The following is a 24555-nucleotide window of genomic DNA, read 5'->3' as shown; positions in this document are numbered from 1 at the left end:
GCCAGACGCTGGTCCGGCGGGAGGGAACCCTGCGAGTGGGCCGCCAGGAACATCGCGCGCAGGTGGGGCGCCAACACATCCGGGCGTAGCTTGTATAGCTCGATGGGAATACCATTGGGGCCCATGGCCTTGCCGGATGCAACCGAGCGAATAGCCAAGGCAATTTCGTCCGAGGTGGGAGGGGCGTCCAGCGAATCCCTGTCCTCCACCGTAAGGGAGGGAAGTGCGATGTCCCGAAGCAGGGCATGGGAATCTTCCTCCGAGCAGGGGGAAACCGGGGAGTAGACTTCGCGGAAATAATCCGCGAAGCAGGAGACAATGGCTTCCGGCTCAGTGACACGCGCACCATCAGCACTCTCAATCAAAGGCACCACGCGGCTCGCTCTCTCCCTCTTATCCAACCACGCAATCAATTTGCCAGCCTTATCACCCACATCATACAATCGCCCCTGCTGCTCTCTACTGAGGCCCCTGGCCGCCTCCGTAACGAGGGCCCGATAGGCCGCCTGCTTTAGGTGTAGAACATGCAACTTGGCGTCTGTTACCCCGCTCCCCAGGTCACCCTCCAGTTCTGCAATCTCGGCCTCTACCCGGGTCACCTCCTCCCGCTCGCGCCGCCGGGCATGGGAGATAAAGGAGAGGGCCTCCCCTCTAAGGACTACCTTGAAAGCCTCCCACAGGGAGATGGCCGAAGAGACCGACCCCACATTCTCGTCGAAATATCGCTGTAAGGATTTGATCAAATCGGCACGAATGGTGGGGTCGCGCAAATACCATGCATTGATTGGGGCCACCCTGCCATCCCCCCTCGGGAAGACATCGAAATGCAACAACAATGGGGAGTGGTCTGAGATACCCCGCGCCAGATGGCGCACCTCCCCCACCCTCCCCGCATGGGCCGCCGGGACAAGGATGTAATCAAGCCGCGAGAGGCTACCATGGGCACCCGAGTGGAAAGTGTACTGTCGCAATGCGGGATGCTTTAATCGCCAGCAATCCACCAGGCCCAGCGTGTCCAGAAGGCCGGGCAGCCACGCCTGTGCCCGGGGGAGGTCCCTAGGGGGATGGCGATCCATAGACCCAGAGGCTACCGCATTAAAGTCCCCTCCAACCACCAGCAGGCCACTCGGAAGGTCCAGAAGGAGGCGCCCCAGGTCCGCGAATGTGGTGGCTTGTAACCCAGGCGGGACGTACACTGATACAAAGATAAACACTCTGTCTTCCATTCTTCCCACTAGAACCGTGTAGCGTCCCCTCTCATCATGGCGCACCTCATCAATCTCCAACGGGAGCGAGTTCTTGATCATAATACCCACCCCCCGCGAGCCCGAAGTGAAGCCGGAATGGGCCGCCAAACGATATCCCCGCCGATTCATTGCATGAAAGGAGTTACCTATAAGGTGCGTCTCCTGCAGGAAGACAACATCTGGTGAAATACGTTTTAAGTACTGCAGGACCACACCACGCTTAATCCTATCCCCCAGGCCGTTAACATTCCATGACAACACAGTCAAATCCCTACCCCCCATCATACGTCGAAACAATCGGTCGTCCCCCATCGAGCATCCTAAAAACAACAACATAGTAGCGGGTTTGCCCTGCGGTGCTAACAAACAACACACCCCCCCCACCCCCCGGTCCCAACAGAACTCCCCCCTCCCTGCACCCCTGCATGAGCCCAGACAGCCCTCCCAAAGTGCAGTGTGCCTGTCGCCCCATAGCTAAATACTAACTAGTCCCCCAGAGGAGGAGGGAAGCCCCCAACAGACCCCACACGACCTCCGTAGGAGGGGAACATACGCAATCAATAAATGGTGAAGGAACAACGTCCAGAGCAAGGCCTATTCAGTCACCCCTCAATTCTGATCCGGCGGGCCCTCCTCGCCAGCCGCGCCCCCCCCGCCCCCCCGGCCCCGATCTCCAGGCAGAGTGTCCAGCCAGTCCCCAGCCGCCTCGGGCCGGTCGAAGAAGTGCGTGCGACCATCCACCTCTACCCTCAGCTTAGCTGGAAAGAGCATTGAGTACTTGAGGTTAAGGTCCCTTAGGCGACGTTTAACACCAAGAAAGCTCTGTCGCTGCTTCTGGACCGCCGGAGTAAAGTCTGGGTAGAAATGTATCTCCATGTTGTCAAGCTTGACCGGTCCCTGTTGTCTGGAGGTCTGGAGAATAGCATCCCTGTCCCGAAAATTAAAAATCCGGGCAATGAGAGGCCGCGGCGGGGCACCAGTCTTAGGTCTGCCCCCGGGGACCCGGTGAGCACGCTCCACCGCAAAAAACTTACTCAGCCCCCGGGGCTGGAGATGGGTCTGGATCAACTCTTCCACGAAAAGATCCGCCGCCTCCGCCTCTCGTCCCTCCGGCACCCCCACAATACGGACATTATTCCTCCGGGCCCGACCCTCGGAGTCCTCCAGTCGCCGGTCCATCAGGGCGCTCGCCTGGCCAAGCCGGCGCACCTCCTTCTGGAGGGCCACCACGTCTGTCGTGAGGCTCGTTGTGGTGTGGGCCAGGGAGTCGACTCGGTCGTTTGTTTTGGACAAGTCTGCCCTCACAAGGCTCACATCCACCAGGACCGAGTCTATTTTTTGCGCTAAGGTGTCGAAACGCTGGTCCACCGAGGCCTTCATCTCTGCGATGGCGCCCATGACGTCCCGGAGGGTCAGATCCACCGGATGAGCAGATGCCTCCGTCGGGCCCACCGGGGATGCACGCGATGTCTCCGGAGAACCCTTCTGGAGCGTGTAGCGGTCCATACTGTTAGCCTGGTGCGCCGTGCCACGGCGGGTCGTCTTCACCTTCGCCCGGTCGCCATCTTGTTTGGTGGACATGCTGGCTTCTCCACCGTCGTGCCAAGCTCCCCAAACGGGCCGCTATACCAAATCACGGGTGCCAGGGGGGGGGGCGGGGGCGACCACCGAACCGCGGGTCAACCCACCGCCGGCGGGTCAACCGGGCTCCTGGACAAGGCCACACCACCGCACCCCGCTCCGCAGCCCGACCCCGCTTGAGAGCTAGGAGGGCGCAAAAGCGAAAGTGAAAGTGCGGGGTACGCGAGTCGCCCAGCCCCGCTCGCCGCTGTTATTCACTTTGTCCCCGGATCGCCCCACTACTCCAATCCGGGGGGCCGGCGAGGAGAAGGCCGCAACCTTCAATCGATGCTCCCACCGGCGTTCGGGGTCCGATTCGAGCCCAAAAAGCAGGTGGCGCCTCAGCTCCGGTTCCCCAACACAGTCCCCTCAACAAGGACAGGATATCGCCAGGATTAATTCAGGAGGTTGCGGAGGTCCTCGGGAGCCTCGCACCTACGCGGCCATCTTGGTTGCGCGCTAGGCTCCTCCCATATTCATGAAAGTTAATGAGATGTACACCGGTTATTAAAGTATATGGTCGGTCATTAAGGTTTTTGGGAGCATGCAAGGAAATAGAAAAAATGCTTGCCATCTTAAAGCTCTTGTGCGGGAACCACAGGCAGGGCAGAGTAGTTTGGGGACCTAGATCTCAGGTGGGTGGTTGAATTTTCAGAACTGCAGGTAAAATTATATTTTGCTGTTCGGGTGCTCCACTTCCGCTAACACCAGAATAATTTGAGCCCACTTGTTGCATTATGGCTTCCTCTTGTTACGATGTATGGTAAGGCACAGATTTACCACCCCACACATGTTCAACTTGAGGTCCACCACACACTGGCGGAGCTTCTAACGGTGACAGAAGAAACTTCTCCCACATTAGTCCTTACATTTTGCTCTTCGTCGACAGCTTGCTTGTTGGCTTGCTGCATTCCTTCTCATCACGGCACTGCCCTCCTCAAACACAGCAGGAGTCCACGTGGAGTGACCTGAGATGGAATACAGGGGCTGCTACTCTAGGAGTAAATGTGCAGGTTCTTGCCTTGAGAGGAAGTGCAGTGTGTTAGTGTTGTCAGGAATCTGTACGAAGCCCATGCAAGGTTGTCCTTTTCGAGCTCTGATAAGTGATGAATCCTTCGACCTCTCCGTTGGCTTGTGGCCATCTGGGTGTTCCCTTCCGATGTCTGATTGTAATATCGATTGAAGTCTTGGCTTTGAAGTGGTGGTTCGCTGTTGGTGTAGACCTCATGGAGGAAATATGTTTCATACCTTAAATACCACCTCTGCTGTAGGGGAGCGCATGAACTCCAGCTCAGGATATTTTCTGAAATCATCGAAAGAGAACAGCAAGTGCTGTCTGTCAGGTATATTAGCAAAATAAATGCTGATATGAGCCCGTGCCGCCCTCTGACACCTCTGGAATGATTGGAGCTGGATGATCAAGGAGCCCAGTTACATAGCATGATAGAGAGGATGCCAGTGTGTTCCACCTGAGAGTCAAATCCTGGATCTCGCACCTGTTTGGCAAAGTCTAATTTATTTTTTATGATCCCCTGATGTCAGCGTTGATCTACATCAAGAATTCTGGAGACCAACAATGGATAGACTCCTCCCCGCAGGAGTAGACTGCATGCTGTCTGCAAAACATGGCACAACTCGTGCCTTGTTCAGTGCTTCAAACCGCAACAGAGCAACTGGTGTTCCGTATGGAGTAGTAGCCATTAGCGACTGCAATCTGTTGGAGACCATTTTCTGCCGGCCTAGTACGAAAAAGTCTTTCTCTATTGAGGTTACAACTATTTCTCCAGTTCTCATAAAGCCAGGCCTTGACGGATCAATGACTGACCTGGCATATCCCTCCATTTCTTTTGCTCGATTGGCTTCTTCACTTGTAAATGTTCTTGGGTGTCTGAAAAGGTAGTGTGTGGGGTTACCGTGACCAGGCTTATACACAATCTCAAATGAGTACTCTTGGAGCTGGAGAATCCGTTTCTCAATGCGTGGCAGTGGTTTTGATGCTCAGGGTAATTATTGGTTTGTGGTCAGTTCCGACTTGGAATTGATTGCCATACAGATACACATGGAAGTGTCGACACCCCAGAATACAGTTGTTGCTTCTTTCAGTGTGAGAGTATTTGTGTTCCGTTTCAGTCAACGCTGTGCTGAGATATATGACCAGAGCTCACTGGTAACACGTTTGCAGCTTCAGCAGACTTGCATCTAGTCCCATGGGACTGGCATCAATCAAGAGTTCAGTTGGTAGGTTTTGGTCAGAGCATCTCATTATAGTGCTGGCAGATAGGGCTTATTTTGTGTTGCAGTATGCTTCTTGCCATTTGTCTGCCGGTGCCAAAGGGGTTTCAGCTTTTATGAGATCTGTTTTTAGGAACGTTCATGTACTGTGGGGATTCATCACTAACCTGGTAACTATTACCAAGCCACAAATTCATGTTTGTGTCGTTTTTGGGAAGTTAAGCAGCTGTCTTGACTAATGGCACCTTATTCACGTCATGAGGTATTCCTTTGGTGGTCAATCAATATCCCAAATAGTCAAAGCTCTGTTTGAGGAATTCACACTTACTCCTCTACAAGGTCAAATCACTCTCCTTGACTCCAGTCAGAAGACCTCTTCGAAAATAATTGTGTGTTCTTCTAAAATGGAGTCGTGAAGGATGTCATCACTGACATTTAGTACACCTTATAGTCCTGCCAGCACTTCTCTGATGCACAGTGGAATACTTCTGCCTCACTGCAGATCCCAAATATGAGGTGGCAATAGTGTCTGATACCAAAATGGGTAGAAAATGTTATGCATAATGAAACTTTGTGTAGTTTTAGCTGGTGATATCCATACCTATGGTCAATTTTGGAAAACCAATTGGCTCTATTGACTTCTGCTATCCTATCATCTGCTGTCTGAGTCAGGTGCCACACTTTTGATGGGCAGCCTCCTATCTACGCGTATCCTCTCTTCCCCAGGATGCTTAGGTTTCTTGGCTCTCACAATAGGTGAGACCTGGATGTGGGCCCTTCAGCTTTTTCATTGATTCCAGCAGCTTTTAGATTATCAAGTTGTTTTTCAGCCTCCACCCTGACATAGAATGGAATCCATTGATGGTGCAGCGTCACTGGCTGCACTGATTGGCTAATGTGTAGCTTAGCGATTTTCTTTTCAGGCACCCAATGCTTTTGAATACACTTGTAAACTCCTGCAGCATGTCATCAATCAGGTCTGATATACTTGAAAAGCAAAAGCTATGAGGTCCAGGACTTCATCAGTCTTGAGGATAATCAAAGTGGTTCCGCATGCGGTTGTCAGGAAAAGTTGGACAGAGGTAATAGAACAGGCTTCATGTGATATTGGAGTCCAAAAAGGTCTAGCCTCTGGGGGCATGTTGGTGCCCATATCCGTGAGGGTGGTCCAGTGGTGTAGCACTATGTATTTTTGCTTGGCCATGATGCACACAGTGGTGTTTGTGTCTGAGGAGACTGACTTTGGAGCCTTGCATGTTGAGGTGGCAGCATGATTGGGAATGGCTCTTCAGCTTGCCATCATTTCTCAAGACAGATATAAAGTGGATGTGTTTTTCTTTATCTTCTGATTCACTGTTCGTCTCCATGTATGGGATGCTCTATGGTTTTGTTTCAATGCGTTTTACTTCCTTTTTGCATTGACGGCTCTGTTAAATATCTGGGGGCCTTGCCTTCTTTGGGGGACCACAAACATTGGCACACTGGTTATTCTGGCCACAACAGAGCATGTCTTTCGTCATGGGCTGTGTCAATGAGCTGGGTTCTCACAGTATCCACAGTTTACGCTCTTTCTCTTCACCTACAGCTTCACTGCCCCACTTTCTTCTGCCACTGAATCTGGAAGTTCAACCTTGATTGATTTGGCAGCTATAGGTTATCCATTATTCACAGCTTAATCATTGAACAGTTCGCATGATCTCACTATTGCAAGTGCTGCTAGCAATGGCATCTTGTCTTGCGTCAAGATGTCTCTTCTGAACTGGTTTGAGTGGCATCCTTAGACGATCTGTGCTCTAATTCATTTTTAGGTCTCGCCTGACCCAGCGCATGCGCTGATCTGGCGAGACTTATTGAGAGTGCTCCAAAAAGTGCTACCAGGCCAGCCCAGAGCTACAGTGCATGTGCGCGGGCGCGCGCGCGCTTTACAGCAATTACTTTCACTTTTGCGGCCGCACGGACGCTTTGATGTTTGATCGCGATCACTTTCGTGGCTGCACGGCCGCTTTGCATAGCCAATAGGTCTCGCTTTTGGGACCTTATAAGTATTTAGTTATGCAACTGTTGCATGGCTAAACACTTATAAGGTTCCAAAGGCGAGACCTATTGGCTATGCCAATGCTTGTTCTGTATTTCCGTCAATGAATGCCTCCTTAGTTTTAAAATAGTAGCATTTTGGTTCACCTGTTTTACAATTTCCATTTAAATGGGGGTATTTTGGGTTTGGTTTTACATTTTTTTAAGTTTTTTTTTTTTTTTTTTTTTTTAGAGCTGTGGGAAATTATTTGCAGAAAGATCTTGTATTTTAAAATTGATTTGTACTCCCAGAAGTAGTGAAAACCGCTAAATGAGTTGCACCTCCAGATATTTCATTTTTCCTTATGCCTTTCCCACTTTCTCTTGTTAGTAGTTGCATCTCCCAGCATGAATGCGCATGGACTTCAGATGATTTGTATTGTCATTAAAATATAAGGACATGATCAAACACATTCAAAAATATATATTTGTCTACAAAATCTCTCTGTATACCTCATAAATAACTTTTTGGAAAGTTCATTAAAACAATTCTTTTTTAGAAGTTCCATTGTAAAGCAATCAGAACGATCAGAGCCTTGGCACACTTTCGCTGTGCAATACCAACCTCTGTAAACAAAATGTTCAGAGACTCCTTTATTTCGAACTTGTAGCATATTCAGACTTCTGTACAGGGAACTGAAAGCCTTCTCAAGCCGCAGGTCTCTCCTTGCAGGAGTATTCTGTTAGCTAGTTGTACTCTAGTTTTTGTTAAAACTTGTTCTTGTCACATACAATTGGTAGGGGATGAACGGGTAGGGATGTGTGCTGCAAGACTTATCTTGGGTACCAGCTATGAATCTGAATGGGTGTATATAGACTGGCTAGGAGCCAATCAGAATGTAGCGTTTTGGTACTGCACCGCGGTCTGATTTACAATGGTTCATACATATCCATCTGCTCTAGTATTCAAATGCTTGTCTTTCGGTTTCTCCTAGTTACATTTAAGTCCATCTACTCTCTGTGGTTGGAATGTTCGGATAGCATTATAGCCCCTCGGCCTTGAGCAATACCAGTCATTAAAGGCCCCCTCTCTAGTTCTAGGCCCTGACCGGAGGCTCCGGCATGTAAGCATGGAGGAGGCCCTTAATTCATCAGTCCATCTCTCACCAGCAGGCAATAATGGGAAATCTGCCCTCGACGATGATGGGGATGACCTAGGTCACACCATGCAGGGAAGACAACATTAACGTACAACTGCAAGAAGTCCAACAGGAAGGCTTATGGCACCCCTAATGGATGAGATTACGAAACCTTGCTTGAGCAGTGCTCACACGTATTACAATGTGGCTGATTGTTGTTGTTTTTATTTTTTATTTTTTAAATAAAGGATAGCCCTTGGAAACGTATATATTTTATTTCCTTCTTATATGGACCATGTCGAGCAGCAGTTTTACAATAAGAATCTCCATCTTCGCCCAGATTCCTGTATATCCTTGAAATCCAAGCTTTCTCCAGTCGCCGCCTCCTTGTAAACTTTGTGAAGGGCAGGTAATGTGACCAAACCGAGGTCAGTGTCAAATGAAGACTTTCAAGGGCCCCGCCCTAAGCATCCATGTCTTACCCACTTGTGTCTGTCATTATGACACATTTTCAGAATGTAACTGCTCTTGTAAAAATGTGCCAATAAACAGTTCCATGATTAAAGCACTTTATTAGTTATGATGGGAAACCAGCCAGGGGCTGGTGACGGCGAAAGAAGTCTTTCTTCCATGTGCTGATTAAACTGCTGTCTCCCACTGTCCTCAATTAATTCCATCATGCCATGTGGTACCGGCCATCTGCCTCCTTCTTGGCTGCCAATAATATGGGTGTCTGGGAGCATGACCTCCATGGGACACCGTACTCCGTGTTCCATCGGGCCTCCTCGTCTGCTGCATCTCCCCAGAATCCTGTTCGTCTCTAGGTTCAGATGCACCGATGACAAACATACCCTGATCGCTCAGTTTTGGAGGCTAAGGTGAGAGAGTGAATTTAGGGACATATTTACTCAGCAGCACTTTTAAGCCATGATGCCTGAACAGGCGCTTCCTGATATCTATCCAGAGAGTACTTATAGGGACAAGTCCTTGTGCTGGAAGGATGAAGCTCATGCAGGCCCTACTGATGGTACTACTTTGAGTGTGCATTAGGGAGGGGCATTATATTACAGGAAGCAGGGGAGGTGGGGGAGGGGGGTTGAAACTGATTGTGTCCATAGAGGGAAGGGGTCAAGTATGTGTCACAAGAAGATGACCAAGTATTGTGTTGTTGGGCAGATGTCCTCAGCAGTGATAGAGTGAAGGAGGCAGCACCGACAGGGAGGGCCTTAGCCAGAAAGGATTTTTTCCAGGAGATAAGGCAGACTCTGGGAACCTGCGGCTGAGTGAGGTAGCACTAGGGTTGCTCCAGCCACCCTTTGCCAGATTTCTTGTGGCCCTTCATCCCCTGCGCTCTCTGCAGTTGAGGATGAAGGAGTCTGAACCAGGCACCCCAACATTAGCAGAAAGGCACACAATTGGGTGATGCTGGCAGGTCACTCCTTTGAGGCTACAGACTTGGGTGCGTAAGGCTGGGCGGTGCTCTGTTCCTTTAGGTGTGTGTGGAGGCCACATGAGAACTTCTACTCTGCTAGGAACATGCCAAAGACCCCCCCTAAAGGTTTCCTCCTAAATGTCTCACCAGACGTTTTTTGGTTTGCCCAACTTATTTACTTGTTGGTAACTAGGGACGCTGAGAGGACCTTCTCTGCCAACATAGGAAGCGCGGATTAAGCCAATCCAGTGAAATAGATGGCCACCCCTCGGTGATGTGTATGACCCAGCGCTTTATTTGTAAAAAAACAAACCTATTTGCCACGGTCCTCGTCAAGAAGCCACTTCAGCTTGCACCACCCATTGCCCCTGACAGCACCGTCAGCGACAGAACCAACACAGCTTCTAATCATCACTTTCATACAGGTGTGACAATTTGGACTATTCCAGATCCCCAAAGATATAAAAATGGATTGGGAGGCTGGTGTTAGTCATTTTTAATTTATAGTGATTTAATGAACCACTGTTTTTGTGCTCTTCTCTAAATTGGACAAACTGCACCACCATGTGGCAGACGGTCATACGTGTCGGTGCAGAGCACCAGAAACCACCGTCAAAAATTAAGCACTGGTAGGACTGGAGGAATATCTGATATGGATCATATATATTTCTGTGACCTAGCTGTGCATAGTGGTAGTAATTTATTTTAAAATATATTGATTGCCATGCACCCAACAAGACATCGGAGGCGTAGCTACCAGTGGTGCAAGTAGCGCAACGTCACCAGGTCCTGTGTGCGGGGCCCAGCCATGTCTGGACTTCAAGGGCTACAGCCACAGAGGCATTTGGCAACTGTTCTTAACTTGCGTTTCCGCTTCCGGAGCTGACATTTCTTTCTGCTTTGATTGTGGTTGGGAGAGTGGTGGGAAGTGAGGGGTTTGTATTCTGCCCCCCCTCCTCTGATACGGTAAACCTTCGTCGATTACCTCAATGGTTCTCAATGAGTTCTGCATGTGCTTTTGTAATCTCTTCGGAGCCTGTAATGGTGTAATTTGGCGAGTGCTTAATTTTTTAATAAATTAGGTCCGGTGCCCCAAGCTAAACTCCGAATCCCACGGTGCGTGCAATTAATTGCTGGTGGGCTGAATACCAAATCTGTGTAGCCTTCAATCCACCTCATGCCTCTAGAATCCACTCCCTCTCGCTTTTCTCACTCTTGCAGGTTTCTGCTTTCTCCCTTTGTGACATTGTTCCCGTTATTCTCTTCTTCCTTTTCCCACTTTGTGTGATTTTGATCTATGTAAATATCTGGCGAGGAAAAATGAGTGCCTGTTCCCAAAAAGAAGCATGGAAGCGTCGAACAGCAGTCCTTCTGCACTGTGAAGTCCATTGAATGCAAGCAGCACTCGCGGCGCGTTGAAACTGTGCATCCAACTTGTCTGTGCTCGGTAGTAAGGAACCTTCAGCTAGTGATCCCAGGTCCTGATGCAAGAGGGATGCTGTACGCAGACTTGGTAGTGTGAGGCCAGATTAGATGGCAGTCAGGCACCCAGGGCCAGTCTTTAGCATAGGTGAGCTTGGACCAGAGCTTCAATATTCTGAGAGCCGCGTGGAACGGTGCAGAGACAGAATATCGATCGAAAAATATTGACTTGCAAATATCGTGGGTCAGAAATATCGACATACAGATTCTCGTGGTCAAGAATATAGATTTTACTTAAGTAATATAGTTTGATTATTAATGTTATGTATTTTAGCATTTATTTTGTGTGTATGTGTTGTATGTTTTTTTTGTATAAGAATGGTTTGTACTACTCAATGTCTGTTAGGTTATGTCTAGATTTCAATTCGGCAAACGTGGGGGGATATCCCCCTTCTTCTAGTTGGTGTGGGTGGGAGATGCCTTTCTCTATCCATGTGTCGAAGACTAGGCCTTTCCCCTTAGATTTGATCTTGCTATTGGCCCAGAGGGACTCCAATTTAGAGCCCTTTATGCTGTTCTCAATTTTCTTATCTATTCTTAGTAGGGCAATTTTTGTGCTTTTAAAAATGGAACTGGAGGCGTGAAGATGCTTATTCGCTGTTAACAGCGCCATTGGGTTTAAATATTTCAGTATGGCTCTCTCGACTTGTAGCCATAACAGTGTGTATCCATGAGGAGGTGATATCCAGTAAGCCCCCTGCTTTGCCAGAAATGCTGTTTGCAAGATTCTAAAGTCTGCTAGATTTACCCCTCCCAGTTTTTTCTCCAGTCTTAGTTTTTTTATGCTTATCCGTGCCTTCTTCCCTCGCCATAGGAATTTAGTGATCAGGATATCTATTTTACGGTGGAAGTCATCTGTGAGTAGGAGTGGGATAATGCTGATCATGGAAGGACACAACTAAGACCTCATACAAAGGCGGGGTCAACTGGATTATGCACCTCAGTGGCGCGGATAACATTGCACTACAGAACTCACCCTGGAGGCCAGCAACCAGGGGGATGTGGAAGTCACTCGACACGTACCTAGACTCATATGAACTCCCATGAAACCATCCTGGTTCTCCCCCCCCCCCTCCCCCCCTCGAGGGCAGTGGTGCGAGTGAGCTGGGGCGCTACTACGATGGCCCTATGGGGTGTTGGGGGGGGGGGGGGGGGATTGGGCTGACATGGCTACCAATCTTGCCACAGGCTAACCAGTAGGGTGATGGCTTTGTCACGCAGCTATAAGTCCAATTAATCTCATTACTACAGATCCTCTCTTGTATTCTCCTTTCACCTCTTTCTTTCCTGCTTCTTTCTTTCTATCATCCTTTCCCTAATTTTCCAGCAAGTCAAGTCAGAGGGGATTAGCTAAACATATATTTCAAAGTGCCTGTAAACACTGCTCTACAAACTGTTTGGCTTACCTTGTAACAGAGATGCTAATGTATTTCCTTATAAAATTAATAAAAAAAATTGTTTGTATTTTTAATATGTGAACCGCGTGGAACTGTGTGCATTAAGGTAATGCCAACCACAGCAACCCTCTCGCCTTGTCTCTCTGCATGCTTGTTTCTGTCCGATTTGAAAGAAAGTGGTTTTAATCCTTCATTCTAATACAGTGGGCAATGTTTTTAACACCCCATTGCCCCATTTCTTGCCCTCCCTTCAACGTATCACCCCTGCTGACGCACTTTAACAAAACTATCATCCTCATGATAGCGGTGATTTAGGTGAGCTGGGGGATGTCCCTCGATGTTTGTGTTCAGGGGCCTGTCCCTGCTCATCCAGTTACTGATCAGTGAACACAAAAGGACCCCACTAATTCACAACCATCAGCAAGGGGGCCACATTTCTCTCCTCCCAGGGCGCTATCTTAACAAAGGCCAGCTCTGAGTGCGGGAACTCTTTTTAGCTGCAGCTGGGTAATTCCAATGCATTATTTTTTGCTGTATTGCATGCATTCATTTTATTCTGAATCCTGGATGGTTAAATAACGGACATTCACAGGGCTTTCTTTGTATAAAAATATAAGTGCCAGGGCTTCTATCAAGAGGCTGCTGCAGATTTCACCACACATTGCCCTTGCCATGCTGCTCATGATAAAAGCACAACTACTAACATCACACTTCTACAAATGTGACAATTCTGACTATTTCAAGCCCCCAAAGCTTTAAGAATGCTGAAGTGGCACCTAATAGTAATTTATAATGCATATTGAATTAATAATTAACTGTTGTTGTAGTCATCTCAAAATTAGCCAGACAGCGCCACCTTGTGGCAGACTGTCACTAGCACCAGTGTTGACAATTAAGTGCCAGTGCCGAGCACTGGCAACCACTGGCTCAAATTAAGCACTGGACGTGCCTATTTTTGGCCTTACAACAGTAGTGATCGTGTATTGCCGCTCATCACCGGCTCTAGTGATAGTCCACCACATCACAAGCCTTCCCATTGAAAACTTTTGTCTGTTCTTCATTTTAACACGTTTACACATTTCAAATGAGCACACTCAACTCCTCAAAAAATGAATGGAGCTCCACTTCTGTGTCCAAAGAGCGTCTATGGACATGAATGTAGTTTCATCCTTTCACTTGGCACGGTCTAGAAGGTCAGTCAGATTGTGGAAGTGAGACTGCATTCTAGGCTGTAAGGCCAGCCACTGTCTATGGCTCAGACTCCATTTGAGTCTAGAAGACCAGTCAGACTGGATGACAAGGACTCCATCTTAATCTATAGGATCAGTGAAACTGGATTTGAATTTATAAAGCTAGTCAAATCGCAGAAGTGGGACTCCATTGTGGACTATAAGGCTAGCCGTTGTGATTGACGGTGACTCCATTTGTGGGTGTAAGGCAGTCGGGGTGCAGGTGTGCAAGGCTATTTGAATGTACAAGACCAGTCAGGATGCACAAGTGAGACCTAGTTTGAACTCCTAACGACAGTCGAAGTGCAGGGTTGAGATTCTGTGAGGCCAGTATTTCATTTGAACCAGTGCTTTCTGGGGCTCGGCACCGGCACTTAATTGTCAATACCAGCAGTCTGCCACATGGTGGTGCTGTCTGTCTAATCTATAGATTAGCTCAACAGTTGTTTAATTCCATATAGATTAAAAATGACTAATACCTGCCGCCGAAGCTGTTCTCCTATCTGCGAGGGCCTGGACTAGTCTTAATTGTCACACTAGTACGAGTGTGATGGCTAGCAATTGTGTTAATATGGTCATTGGCCGCACTGGCAGGGGCAATGGCTGGTGCATGCCTCAGTGGCCTCTTGAATGAGAGCCATGGCACTTATTGCGTTACAAATTAAGGACTTTTTGAGTATAGAAGGCAGTAATATAAGGCAGTGTATAAGGCATTTAAGTGTATAAGGCAATAAGGGTGTAATAGTGAAACTCTGTTTGGTGTATAAGGCAGTAAGGGTACAATGATGAGGCTCTATTTGACTGTATAAAGCAATAAGGGTGCAGTGGTGAGGCTTGGAGTGTATAAGGCAGTAAGGGTGCAATAGTGAGGCTCTATTTGAGTGTACAAGGCAGTAAGGGTGCATTGGTGAGGCTCTATTTGAGTGTATAAGGCAGTAAGGGTGCATTGGTGAGGCTCGGAGTGTATAAGGCAGTAAGGGTGCATTAGTGAGGCTCGGAGTGTAAAAGGCAGTAAGGGTGCAATAGTGAGGCTCTATTTGAGTGTATAAGGCAGTATGGGTGCATTGGTGAGGCTCGGAGTGTATAAGGCAGTAAGGGTGCATTGGTGAGGCTCGGAGTGTATAAGGCAGTAAGGGTGCATTGGTGAGGCTCGGAGTGTATAAGGCAGTAAGGGTGCATTGGTGAGGCTCGGAGTGTATAAGGCAGTAAGGGTGCAATAGTGAGGCTCTATTTGAGTGTATATGGCATTATGGGTGCAATAGTGAGGCTCTATTTGAGTGTATAAGGCAGTATGGGTGCAATGGTGTGGCTCGGAGTGTATAAGGCAGTAAGGGTGCATTGGTGATGCTCCGAGTGTATAAAGCAGTAAGGGTGCATTGGTGAGGCTCGGAGTGTATAAGGCAGTATGGGTGCAATGGTGTGGCTCGGAGTGTATTAGGCAGTAAGGGTGCAGTGGTGAGGCTCTATTTGAGTGTATAAGGCAGTAAGGGTGCAGTGGTGAGGCTCTATTTGAGTGTACAAGGCAGTAAGGGTGCAATGGTGAGGCTCGGAGTGTATAAGGCAGTAAGGGTGCAATAGTGAGGCTCTATTTGAGTGTATAAGGCAGTAAGGGTGCAACACGAGGCTCTATTTGAGTGTATAAGGCAGTAAGGGTGCAGTGGTGATGCTCTATTTGAGTGTATAAGGCAGTATGGGTGCAATAGTGAGGCTCTATTTGAGTGTATATGGCATTATGGGTGCAATAGTGAGGCTCTATTTGAATGTATAAGGCAGTATGGGTGCAATAGTGAGGCTCTATTTGAGTGTATAAGGCAGTAAGGGTGCAGTGGTGAGGCTCTATTTGAGTGTATAAGGAAGTAAGGGTGCAGTGGTGAGGCTCTATTTGAGTGTATAAGGCAGTATGGGTGCAATGGTGTGGCTCGGAGTGTATAAGGCAGTAAGGGTGCATTGGTGAGGCTCGGAGTGTATAAGGCAGTAAGGGTGCATTGGTGAGGCTCGGAGTGTATAAGGCAGTATGGGTGCAATAGTGAGGCTCTATTTGAGTGTATAAGGAAGTAAGGGTGCAATGGTAAGGCTCTTTGGGTGTATAAGGAAGTCGGGGTGCAATAGTGAGGTTGTATTTGAGTATATAATGCCAGTTCGAGAGCTGGGATGAAATGCCACTGAATCCTAATGCAGCCATTTGAGGCAGAAGTCAAGAGTGAGTTGGGCTACTGTATCATCTATTCAATATGTTCATTCAAGGAGTTTTCTTCATTTTATGTTCATGGTCGTTCTGGGGAGATATGGGGCAATTGCAATGCGTTCCAGGAGTGCTGCTGCGTTCACACTAGAGCGCATCAGGGTTGGGTAAGACTAGGCGGCATCCGTTCAGTACAGCCCAGGTTCCATCAATGTTTTCCCAAACCCTGTTAACAAGTCGTTTTATGCTTCATGTTCATGCAGAGGCCAGTTTGTCATCCCAATCAGATTGATTGTTAGCCAGCGGGTTCTGATGGACACTGACCCTCAGAACTTTATTTGTTTTTGGGGTCTAATTTTGACACCATGTCATAAGCCGGCACCAGTCTCCCCCCCCCCCCCCCCCCCCCCTCCGAGGTGTGAATATGCCCAAGGAACTTCTAATTCCCAAACCCGCGTGTTGGGGCGGGAAGGGTTAGCAAGTCGACTGGTATCAAAGTGTTACCTCATAGGGTAAAATGAATTCATCCCCCGCTGTAAAAGTGCGTTCCTACATCCACACTAGATTCTCTCAAGCCAGTCCATGGGTTGCTGAGGAGCTGGCTCAGATCTATTTGCTTTCTTGCTTATGCATAAGATACCTCTGCAGGTAACCTTCCGCAGAAATCAATATATACCTCTGTGTCTCATGGAAGCTTGCATTAGCGCACAGTAAAGCTTGCATTGGTGGCAGGGTGGTGGTCCTGATGTTCTGCGTGTGAGGGACGCTCGCAGCACTGCCACAGATATCTTAATGTGCTCTGAATGAGCGACACATGCTCGGCCGCTACCTGTGTTGTGCCTGTTGTGTCTCTGGCCAGTTTGACTGCTACTGCACTTGTTAAGCCTGGTCCGTGGAAGAGGGAGGCTCGTTCTGCTGCCGCCTTTGGTGCATCCACTAGGGAGGCCACTGGACTCCATCATGGACACTATTTCCAGTCCTGAACCTTTCACCTACAAATCATTGCTATCGGGTGTGTTAGTGCAATCAATTCACTGGAAGAAAACCAGGACTTCCATAACCACAAAGTGGTGTGTCACATGAGAGCCCAGTACTGGGCACGGTAGCCATCCTGGCATGGAGTGAGTGGCCTTCCTGCATCCCGTAGCATATGATTGGAGCTTGCACGGTGCTCCACTTATGCTGTACATGTTTATTTGTCCATACTGTGCCTCTTGTTGGGCAGATGAAAACACACCACAACTGCTGCCTGTGCTGTCTGTTCTGTGGGTTAATGAAGTTTGCAGTCCTAATGGGTCATGTGTTGCTCTGTGTTTGTTACTTAGAGGTAGATATTAACACATGGTGTCGGGTTTTGTACACCAGTTCCTTACACAGACATCCGTGTGAGGACATTTCTGTCTACAATACCTTTGCAAAAATATCTGTTTTAGAATGTAGGAATGATAGCTGGTGGTGGTGTTGGTTTACCCTATTTGATGATGTCACCTGTGATGTCATCAATGTTCTGTATGCACATAGGCAGTGAATGAGAGGTATGTTGTGGTTGTACACCGTATCATAGCTTGCACAGTGTTTTGGGGGATCGAAATGTAAAAATAACGTTGTTCCTTCATTTATTACACTGAGGTTTCTCTGGGATAAAACAAAATATATAATATTTATTTATTTATTTAAAGAGTTTTATATAGCACTGGCTAGACCCGTAGGTATCCGAGCGCTTTACATGAGGTCAGCAAAGTTACAACAATAATAACAATTTTACGTTACATCAATATGAGACACATTAACGGGGGAGAAGGAGAGATCAGTAGAGAGGGAAGGGGGAGAGGGGGAGTGAGAGGGAGAGTATGAGGTGGAGAAAGGAATAAGAGACCGAGGTAAAGGCAGCCCAGAGACCGCATGGGTAGGTGACGGCCAGTGAGGTAGTCCGAGGCCAGTCTCCCCTATAGTTCTCAAGGAGTCACCAATGAGTGGACAGGTGGATAGAAAGGAGAACGAGGCAAGCAGAACGGCATGAATACAATGAGGGAGAGGGTGGGCGAGACAGGGAGAAACCGTGCCCGAGGTCCGGCTGGGCAGGTGATGGTCAGGGGGTGAACCAAGTCTGATCTCCTCAGCTGAACAGAGCAGCTCCACCGGGCGACGGACATAATATTGAGCTTTCTGTCTAACGTTCATGTTCTTGTGTATACTTTGTGATTTATCCTTAGCTATATAAAGAAACTTGTTGTTTCACTTCAACAGAAAGGTTCTATCCTTTGAAGGTGACTAAAGGTGGGTTACGGTTTCAGTGGTGTGGATAACAGATTACATTGTATTCAGATGTTGGGTATACGTCAACTAGCACAGTTGCTAATATGCATTTTTTAAAGTTAATTCTTCTGATTATGGGGACCCTTAGCAATGGTTTGAGTGATCACATGAAAATATGATATGCAGACTTCTGCCAATCACATTTTCAAGTTTGAAGTTATTGTTGACATTTCCTTTAGAATTGTACCCTTATTGCGTAGTGTTCATGTGTCTGGTGTGAACCTGATCAGTATTTTGTGGTTCACCAGAGACGAAAAATCGAATTGATTTTGTATGTAGGACCCCAAAATCATTGTTTCTGGAATCATTTTGACCCCCTTGATTGATCTGCCAAATTTGTGGCAGACTTACCAAACCTGTCAAATGTTATGGGAAAACCAAAAAGTTCAATTTCCTAAGTAAAGTCTGACTCTACAACAAAGACACTATTGTGCCTCGGTACAGTGTGTATTTATGTGCGAAGCTTAAACTAAGGAATTCAGTGTAGATCCCCGTCTTTAGGAGGATAGCTGGCACTTCTAATGGGGTGCATCCACCATCATTACTATAAAACTTCACGTCTGCAATATCTAAATTTAATATTCTAAAATTAATTTTATTCACATTTTTAAGAATTGGATTAGCTAAATTACCAGCCCCATGGAGCTAATCCTGTAAAAGAGGGTCCATGCAGTATGTTGTTCCTCACAGGATAAACCCCTCCTCTTCATTGTTTAACTTCCCTTGGTGAGCGAACCACAAACCTGGATTTTGCAATCAACCAATAGGCGGATGATACACAATTGCTTCTCCGAGTATCTACGGCACAAGAGATCACTCTTCTAATCAAATCGTTCTCAGAGTCGGACATGGATGTCTCTGGACTCAGACCATTGAAAAAATATTTCAACTTCTTGCTTTATTTCATCACACATCTCTCCATCCCGCATGCTCTACTGACCACAGCAGTTACTCCAATCCTTGTCGCCAATGCAAAATCAGTAGCTATCATGCCCAAGCGCGCGCTGCACCTCGACCTATACATAAACACCATATCAAAAGGAGCTTCAGGAAATATCTTAAAATGTGTACAGTATTCAACCCAAAACATACCCTGTGGTCAGCCATGTGTGCCCTAAGGAGGCTGAACTATGGCCACCCTCGAGCAGCCTCACCGTCTCATGACGACCTATGAAAGACTAACCGGATGTTGGAGCCCTGTGGATCTGATGCCATGCTACTTTCATTCCATTTCGCTGCAGCCAGCCCTTTCCTGTTGAAACTGGTACCACTCCGTAATGCAGCAGTAGGGGGTTCACCTCATCCACGCCCTCCATAATTCTCTGGATGCTCCCTGAACACTTAGCTCACGTTCGCCCACCTGTACATTTCGATGTGAAAGCCTTGCATTGCCTCCCTGGGCCTTAGACCTTCTGTGATGCATCTGTACCATTCTAAAGATTCCCTCTGTTCCCTCCTCCTTGAATCTCATAATGACAACCCAGGTCTATTGCTTATTCTATGGAATATCTTCTATTCAGCCCTCTGATTCAAGTCTGGGAAAACCAAGTATTGTGCAAATTGACTCAAAATAAGAACATCTTTATTCAGCCTTACATATTCCGCATGCTGTTCACCAATTTTATGTCACAAGTATTTAAAGTCATTGTAATGTCAACATACAAGCAATACAACATTTGATAAAGTCATCATTCAAAAATCACACCCACTGACTTTGTTGTACTTTAGATAAAAAGTATCCCAATGAAAACTATATCGGTTTTATCCAATTCTAAAGACAAAAAACAACCAGTTAATTGTGGGTCAGCACCACTTTAACCGCCTAATGTTTCAATGAAGAAAGGCCGGTCTTCGAAACGTCCACCTCAATGCTGTCCATCCGCTGCACATGCATATAATATGAAAATAGGGACTCCCTGCCAGCTGTACACATTCTGCAGGTAGGTACCATTTTGCTTATTGGGCACACTTACAAGAAGCCTGTTAGGGGAAGCAAACAGGATTTTGCTTCAATTACCCCTCTCTCTCTGCTAAGCGTTAGTTCCCAATATGTTTCCTTCACATTGTTTTCATATGTGCTTCTCACCATCCAGCTCTGCTGCTTATGTTATTTGACACTACGGACTTCAGAAACAGATATAAGTTTTGATAGTTTTATTTCCAGCTTTTATATTTCTAAGCTGCTATTCCCTATGGCTTTGAACTGTGGTAGTTTTCGAGAATTTTCGAGACGTGATCCCCCACAGGTTCATGTTCAAAGGGTTAGTTATTGCTTGTCACAAACTCTTTAGTGTTCCATCTGGGGACGCTTTAAGCTTCAAACAGTAACCCATACAAGAGGCTTTAAGTCATCCTGAGATTGCTTATATAGCCTGAAAGCCCACCGTAGCGTGCTCTATCGGCCTTTAAAGGCTCGCTCCAGATTTCGGCGAGGGCCATTAATAAGGGAGCGGGCCTTTAATGGCCAGTAGAGCCCGCTACGGAGGGCTCAAAGGCTATTGGAACATTCCACCCCTAGAGGGCAGAATGTTCTAATTTGTAAAACAGAGGCCTCAGGGAGCCCAAGGGGGTTGAAATCCACTCTGGCTCTGTAAGGCCTTTGTTAAACATTGGAATGTTGATGCTCCGGGCTACTACCAGCCATTAGAAGTCCGGGGCACTCCATTGTTTTCAATGGAGCTCCCAAGACTCCAATGTTTTAATGTAGATTAAATTCCAAGCACACTTGGTCTTAGGCTGTGCTGTCCTGGAGACTAAAAAGTAATCTAAACGAGCGAGAAGTTTCCCAAGGAAAACTATCTATTCATGTGTTCGTGTGGCCATTAGTTTACTCCAGTCATCTGCGTGATGGGACCTGACCGCTTACTGATTAATCGGGGAAAAAAAGGTTGAGTTGAGGCGGTTTTTATTGTGCCAGGTGCAGTCTAATACCACCACGTTCAATGAGCCACAGACCTAGGTATTTATACCCCCTATTATGCTCTTGCTTACTATTGTTTAAATACCAGTTTCCCTTTTTAAAGATCTTTCAACTAAAGACTACAACTTTTGTCTTATTTGTGTGAATTGTTGTTACAACAGTATTCACATAATGTAACTAACTTTCTTTGGAGAGTTATTGCCCTATTATCGAAGGTCAGAGTGCCATCAGTATATTGCCAAATATTTAGTGGTCGACCAGAGACTTTAGGGAGAAAAGAACCTGCTTTCTCAAAGACGGCTCCCAGGTCTGCTTTATGTATGTTACTAAGTGTTTGGGGATAGAACACAACTTTACTTTAGGCTTTTGCTATATTTGGGTATAGAGCCAATTTAATTTTTATCTATGTGTTCGAATACAGACCAATCATTCCATTCAAAATCCTTGCACCAACGACTCAGTTTGACCGCTTTAACCATCTATAAAATCAAACTGTGTTTTAAAACAATAAATGGTGTGCCTAAAAGTTTACCCACACTAGTAACTGTTGTATAAACATTACTAATGGGTTATCCTCAATATTGCAGTCTCTTTGGAGACCTGTTTGATTAAAAAAAAAAAAAAAAAAAAAATCGGACTGTTGTTGGCAACCCATTCCTCTAGATACTCTAAAATACCTTTAGTAAACCACCATCCTTCTACATCCAGAAGAGTTATTGGCGAGTAGTCCGCAGGAGAGGAGTACTGTCCCTTTTTAAAAGTTCAAAATTTTGATTTTTTTATGTAGTGGGTAAAGGGAATTCTTTATACTATTTCTTTCATTTAGAGATCCTGTTTTTACCACAGGGTCTTTTTGGGCCATTGACTTAGTTTAGCCAGACCATGTATCCAGTAAATAAGGTGTATGTTCCTGCCACTAATCAAGCAGTTTAAGGATTTAACTTCATCATGGACACTCTCCACACATTTTTTTGGCCAGTTCTCATAAATCCGTTTTAATCTCTTTAGAGGAACCGTCTCCACAAAACACACTATTTATTTTTGTAATGCATATGTTAAAAATTCCATAAGCCTGATGAATCATCCGTGCCTAGACCAGGAATAATTTTAAAAGCAGCAATTAATTTGATGTATTCAGCTGGTACCAGTTTATAGTCCAGCACCGCTGTTCTATACAAAGAAACATGTGTAAAAGGAGTCTGCTCTCTATCAAGACGACCATGTAATATTTGAAGGGGCGGAGCATGGATGGAGATAATCCGTTTTATGCCTTGGGTGTCATGTGGAAATGGATTTATTTGTAGTTTTCACCAATAAAAAGACCCTTGTCTGGTTGCCATAGATAGTTTAAGGCTCACAGCACAAGAGGTAAAAACTGTCTTGTTTGGCCCAAGGTGTTTTTATTTTTATTTTTTAATCTTCTGGATTGTGGAAGCATTAGGCAATCAAGAGCCAGCATTTAAAGCCTTAATCTCTGAAGGCGGTGACAGTAATGTGTACAAAGCGTTTCAATAAATATACTTCATTTAGGAAAAAAACCTACACTATTTATGCAAGTATATCCCATGTCACTAACCTACAGATCGCCTGGTTCTCAGATACGGGTTGACTATCACTGGTGAAAATAAACTTTATTCAAATAGAAACTAAACTTCTTTTCAGTTCTCAAACATAAACAATGGAATGTGTTCCCTATGAGTGCAGTCTTTTGGTAACTATCTTGTACACCTACAGCTTTGTAAACTACACTGTTTCTCGTCGATCTGTCGCTTGTGTGTGGGGTTGACTATTTTGTGCACCCAACTTTCTTGTAACGCAGCAGCAGTGTCCATACAAGGATGTAGTGGGCAATTAAAAAGAAGAGCAGAATGCAGTAGCGGGGATGAATTGACAGAACTGAGGTTAGTTTAGGTTTAAGGAAGCAGAACGTACTCCGAAATATGGGTATACCTCTTCCAACCCTCATTTTCCAATCACACAAAAATATACTTATGGTACACCAACTCCTCCCCCAGATTTCACCAAAGCAATAATGCCAGGCTAGAAATACATGTTTCCTTAGAGTCCCTCTGTCCGCCCATTGCTTACCACCTGTTGCTTACCTCCACACCAAATCCAAGATTCTATTGACTGAGTAATGTAGGTGCATATGTGTACAATGCACTGAGTGAATTAAGGAGGGGGGGGCTCTGAAATGGGCTAATTTCTGTTTAAGTAATTGTCTTGCATTATTGGCTGCTGCTTTTTGTCTTAAATGAATCTGACAGTAATGTATGTGATCACTTGGGGTCCAGTGTTGCTTGACTGAATGTTCCTAGTAAGAAATCCGTCTTTTAGTATCATCCGGCAAACGCGACTCTTCCATCATGGTCCATCTGGTGAACACTCTGGCGTAGAGCATTTGTGATACATAACCTACCTCACTACTATGAGGTTTGAAAAGTAGGTAGATGATGCGACCAATACCCAAATAATGGTCTTGTCTGCTGATGGAAGATGGTAAGATGGCGAGGGAGAGTATTGACTTCAAAATCAAAAGTAAGCTGCTGTGGTCTAATACATTCCCTCCCCATGTGCTTACCGGTCGGACAGGCACCAACTAAGGAAAGAATTTTGAAGAACTGCAAACCATGGAAAGGGACAGGACTACGGATATGCCATGCATAATACAACTTTTGGGATCTTTTCTACCAGTCGAACTTGGACTCTATGGCCTTCAAGTGTGGGCAACCATGCTAGAACAATGGTCACGTGAAGCATGGCCTGGTAACTTTTTAGTTACCCTCTAGCTTGTCTGAGGAATTTTCTGCTTTTTGTAGAAGGATAATGTTCCCAGAATTTGCCTAGGGCATTGTAGCTAAAACATTCGTCAATCCCTGGTATGACATCCAAAAGGAACTGGACATCCAGATACTGGGACTTGTTAAGGTGGCACCGCTCTTCTGTGTTCCACCCCATCGCAGAATTGCTGGAGAACACATCTGTGTTTAAGGAAAGAGCAAATTGCTGAATGGCTAATAATAGGTTTCCACATTGTCTTAATGTCGTCTAAAACAAGGTACACTTAAGCCACTGAGTCCTTCACAGAAGAGGCAAAGGTTTTGCTGCCATGCGAAGTCTCTTTTTTGCCTATATTTAAAAAAAAAAAAAAACTCATCAGCTTGGCAAATAGCTAAGCAGGAGAACCCCTTTCAGTTCTGGGGACTCTCATTGTGAAGTAGAACAATTCTAGATGGATGGTGTTCTAGAAAAATGAATGAACTAATGACAATTTCTTAGGTGCCATGAGACCTTTTTAGGGTAATGTGAGCCAATTACTGCATTGTAGTGAAGGCATTACCTGCTT

General features: G+C 46.3%; 1 protein-coding gene across 6 annotated transcripts in view; it reads left to right on the top strand.

Annotated features, from left to right (window-relative positions):
- GRIP2 (glutamate receptor interacting protein 2) overlaps window positions 1–24555 on the top strand; it is a 687757-nt gene that overhangs the window by 464633 nt on the left and 198569 nt on the right. The window lies entirely within an intron of this gene.

Source organism: Triturus cristatus, chromosome 9, assembly GCF_964204655.1.
Source record: "Triturus cristatus chromosome 9, aTriCri1.1, whole genome shotgun sequence".
Lineage (NCBI taxonomy): Eukaryota > Metazoa > Chordata > Amphibia > Caudata > Salamandridae > Triturus > Triturus cristatus.
Note: the sequence above shows the minus strand (reverse complement) of the source record. Positions and strands in the feature narration are given on the sequence as shown.